General features: G+C 37.0%; 1 protein-coding gene across 1 annotated transcript in view; it reads left to right on the forward strand.

Annotated features, from left to right (window-relative positions):
* LOC143041022 (octopamine receptor beta-2R-like) overlaps positions 1-5,000 on the forward strand; it is a 277,536-nt gene that overhangs the window by 61,688 nt on the left and 210,848 nt on the right. The window lies entirely within an intron of this gene.

A 5,000-nucleotide genomic window follows, 5' to 3' on the forward strand; every position in this document is an offset into this window, starting at 1 on the left:
TGCGTGTTCGTGTGTGTGTGTGTGTGTGTGTGTGTGTGTGTGTGTGTGTGAGTGTATTTACCTAGTTGTATTATACGGGAAGGGGACCTATGCTCGTGGTGCCCCGTTTTCCTATCTCGTACGATCAAGTTTGTTCTTAAATTCTTGTATTGTGTTTGCACACACCATCCAATTTGTTCCATATATCTATCACTCATATATAGTGTATATAACTGTATATACAATTATATATATAATTGTGTGTATGTATATGTGTATGTAATATACAGGGAGAAACAACTCAATTTTCCCAAGAGAGACAAAAGATGTCTGTATGGAAATGGCCGCTTTGCAAACACAAGGCCTTGGACAGGAGCGTGAAATGAACAGTCGCCATATTAAGTCTTGTCCCAGTATCCAAAACCTTTCGCTCACACAGTTTAATAATTGGCCGGCATTTGCCGAACCACTTTGGGAAAACTGACAGAAAAGCCAATAATCTGTTTTTTTATTTCATTACATCAAAGAACTTGAAGAGCCCATTTTACCCAGAAACGAGAAGAGGACATACATATTATTAGGAAAAGAATTAATTATATTGAAAACGTTCAATTCCTTCGGTCTGGAAACCATTTTTGAGCTGAATAAAGTTCCCTGGAACTCTGCATTGGTAAAGGTTCTTGAATTTTAAGAATCGCCAGTAGACAGGGTAACAATTTTTAAATCACTTTTCAATTAATTAGACCAACTAGAGGAGTACTACTAACAACTCATCTTAAGCTTTTTCAGAGTGTTTTATTATTATTATTATTATTATTATTATTATTATTATTATTATTATTATTATTATTATTATTATTATTATTATTATTATTATTATTATCATTATTATTGTTATTATTATTATTGTTTTTATTATTATTATTGTTATTATTGTTATTATTTTATTATTATTATTGTTATTATTGCTATTATTATTATTGTTATTATTGCTATTATTGTTATTATCATTACTATCATTATTATTGTTTTTATTATTATCATTATTGATATTATTATTATTATTATTATTATTATTATTATTATTATTATTATTATTATTATTATTATTATTATTATTATTATTATTATTATTATTATTATTATCATTATTATTATTATTATTATTATCATCATCATCATTATTATTGTTATTAATTATTCACTACGGAAATGAAAATGTAAGAATTTTTAATTAACTCTCCTGATTTTTTTCTCGACTGCTATTGTGATGGCATCCCATGTTCTGTTTTTTCAAGTAAATACCTTGCAGGTTAGAATAAACAGACAACAGGACACAAATAACACAAAACTGCTGGCAGAGACCCATCTGTTCAAAAGAGCCTCCCCATGTAAGCGTTAATATATGTACGTAGAGTAGACAGTAGATTGGGTTCGTTGTTGACCTGCATCCAATATCACAACATACTTGCCTGTCGCTCGCCCAGCGAGCGTGGAAAAACTATTTCGTTACTGTAAGAACAGTGTTTTTTTTTTTTTTTTTTTTTTTTTTTTTTTTTTTTTTTTTTTTTTTTTTTTTTTTTTTTTTTTTTTTTTTTTTTTTTTTTTTTACAAATGTGTTGCACGGAACAGACCTCTGTCTTATGCTGTATGCTGCACGTGTCATGTCACTATTGTTGTTGTCATCGTCGTCGCTTCATGCTGTTCTCATTAGCATTACCATCACCACGAATATCAACTAACCTTGACAACATCGCCAAGGAAACGATTACCAATGATGGAAAAGTTGTTACCAACACTGACAATACAACTACCATCATCACACATAGCTATTACCACCGTGAACACCACTACATGCATATATGCGTGGGCGGGTTTCTCCATGCCAGTGTACACGCGTACATGTACGTCTTCGTGTACACATATATCCGTATGCATACCTGCATACATAATGTAAACGCTGTGGTGAATAAGTATTGGCCTTTCCCATTGATAAGGCACAAGTTTCTGTGTATACAGAGTGTGTCCCTCCTACGTTGGATGGATATGGAATTGATCGAACAAACAGAGATGTGGGCGAAGAAGGCTGAGGCTCTGTGGAGTTCGGGATGAGGGTCAAAGAGAACGAAGAAGAACTGGAGGGTCGCTGACTGAAGAAGCTCCTAAAGACATGAGGCTGGAGAGTCTGAAGAAAATCCCCAAGACAAAAAAAAAAAAAAAAAGACAAAAAAAAAATGGTAGACAGGCAGAGGAGACGAGTTATGTGGCGTTTAAGGTACGTTTTGCTTGGTGCGATTATCACTCAACGATGATCGTTCGTGGCTCAATGATGATCGTCAAATGATTATTCAGAGCACTTTTTTTCTTCCTCTTTTTTTTGGGGGGGGGAGGGGCTGTTTTTCTTCGAGCTGCAAAGTATGAGGCTGATTACTTTAACCTAACCTACCGACGCGCTTACCCAAATAGAATGCCAGGTAGTAGGGTGCGCGTCACCCGCCATTATCTGTGCTAATAATTGCACCAAGCACAATGAAACTTTAGACAGACAGGCTGACAGATAAACATGTAAAAGAGAGTAGATTAGATAGACAAGAAAGCAGGTAAGAAAGTAGATAGTCTGTCTAGACGAAAGTTACGAAGAGTCTAGGAAGTGCATAAGTAGACAGACAAAAGAGACGAGTTTAGTGAGGTTTAGTTAGACAGGTAAATGTGTAAAGACGAGTAAAGAGAGAAACAAGCAATCAAGAAAATAGGTAGCCTGGCAGATAGACACAGACACAGATAGACGGGTACAGACTGACAGCCACAGACACAGGTACAAACATACAAAGAAAAACATACACACGCACGTACAGAGACAAAGATACAGACAGATGCGTGTGCGAACAGGTAGACAAGTAGACAAAGAACCACAAAAAAAGGGAATTTCCAGGTGTACAGATAGTTGAAGGATTGGTGGTGGCTGGGACTCCATCTATCTCCATGGGTTGACGTATCTCCGGTGCGTACGCTGAACCCCGTGGGACCTCGTCACTACATCTATCCGATACCGACCATCAATGCTTCTCACGTTGCCTCCCTTTCTTCCTCCTCTTCCTCCTCCTCCTCCTCCTCCTCCCCTTCCTCTTCCCCCTCCTCCTTCCTCCTCCTCCTCATCCTTCCTCCTCCTTTTCCTCCTCCTCCTCCTCCTTCTCCTCCTCCTTCTCCTCCTTTTCCTCGTCCTCCTCCTCCTCCTCCTTCACCTCCTCCTCCTTTCCCTCTTTCTCCTCCTCCTTCTCCCCCTCATACCCTCCTCCTCCTCCTCCTCCTCCTCCTCCTCCTCCTCCTCCTCCTCCTCTTCTTCTTCCTCTTTTTCTTCCTCCTCGTCATCGTGGTCGTCTTTTCTTCTTCGGTCGGCTCCTCTGCCCACCTGCCCACTTTCCTTTCTTTCCTTTGGATTGTGGCTCCAATGGAACCTAAGCTCGCAAAGATTCTGGCAGTTTCCCTCTCTTTCCTTTCCATTCCTTCTCTTCTCTTACATTCTCTTCCCTCCCCTTATCTTCCCTTTCCTTCCTTTTCATTCTATTTCCTTCCCTTCCCTTCTCTTTCCTTCTCTTCCTTTCCCTTCTCCTCCCTTCCCTTTCTTTCCCTTCCCTTCCCTTCCCTTCCCTTCCCTTCCCTTCCCTTCCCTTACCTTTCCTTCCCTTTATTCGCCGCCCACTGATCGCGGTCCCTTCATTAGACGCGCTTGCCCTAAGAGACTTTCCTTTCTGGGTCCCAGCGGGAGGTGGGCCTTGACACTAACATTATTATATTTATTGTCCCTTTTTGTCATGTAGTTTGTAACCACCGTTGTTTCCCACAATATTTATCAATTGCATTATATATATATTTATATATATATATATATATATATATATATATATATGTATATATATGTATATATATATATGTATATATATATATATATATATATATATATATATATGTGTATATATATTTATATATATATATTAGGTTTTGAAATTGTTTACCCCGGTATGTGTTATTGACTGCACAATTCTTATGTGAATTTAACGATATCCCTACGGACCAGAGTCACGCTGCCTAATCTCATACTCGTACTTGGAGACTAAACTCCGCTCAAAAATCAATACTGATCACTTTTGATATTTTCAGTCTCTTCTTCACCTTCTTTTCGGTGCGATTTTGTTCCCAAGGATAGAAGCTCTGGTTATTGGACATAAACTACCTATTTTCTCTCTGTTATTGTTTAATTGTTATTTGTTATTTTTTATCATTGGTTTGTCTTTCACTTGTTGTTCGTATATTATTTGTTGTTATTTATGTTGTCATTGCTATTCTTGATGCTATATTTATTATTGTTTTGATAGTCTTTGTCGTCGCTAGTGCCAGCAGCGGTAGTACAGTAGTAGTAGTAGTAGTAGTAGTAGTAGTAGTAGTAGTAGTAGTAGTAGCAGTGATAGTAGTAATAGTAGTATTAGTAATAGTAGTAGATCGTAGAACTAGTAGTAGTAGTAGTAGTAGTAGATCGTAGTAGTAGTAGTAGTAGATCGTAGTAGTAGTAGTAGTAGATCGTAGTAGTAGATCGTAGTAATATTAGTACTACTACTACTACTACTAGTAGTAGTAGTAGTAGTAGTAGTAGTAGTAGTAGTAGTAGTAGTAGTAGTAGTAGTAGTAGTAGTAGTAAAAGTATTAATAGTAGCAGTAGTAGTAGTAGTAGTAGTAGTAGTAGTAGTAGTAGATCGTAGCAGTAGTAGTAGTAGTAGTAGTAGTAGATCGTAGTAGTAGTAGTAATAGTAGTAGTAGTAGTAATAGTAAAAGTATTAATAGTAGTAGTAGTAGTAGTAGTAGTAGTAGTAGTAGTAGTAGTAGTAGTAGTAGTAGTAGCAACAGTAGTAATTTTTACAATCGTGTATAACTTGTTTTTCCCGATGCAGGAAGTCACAGTAAGGCAAATCCTTACGTTCGCATCTTGAGCCTCTTTTACCTTGGCCAGCGCCAAGAGATTTCATTCA

The sequence above is a fragment of the Oratosquilla oratoria genome, chromosome 30 (assembly GCF_046742065.1).
Source record: "Oratosquilla oratoria isolate Oo_2021 chromosome 30, ASM4674206v1, whole genome shotgun sequence".
NCBI classification, from domain to species: domain Eukaryota; kingdom Metazoa; phylum Arthropoda; class Malacostraca; order Stomatopoda; family Squillidae; genus Oratosquilla; species Oratosquilla oratoria.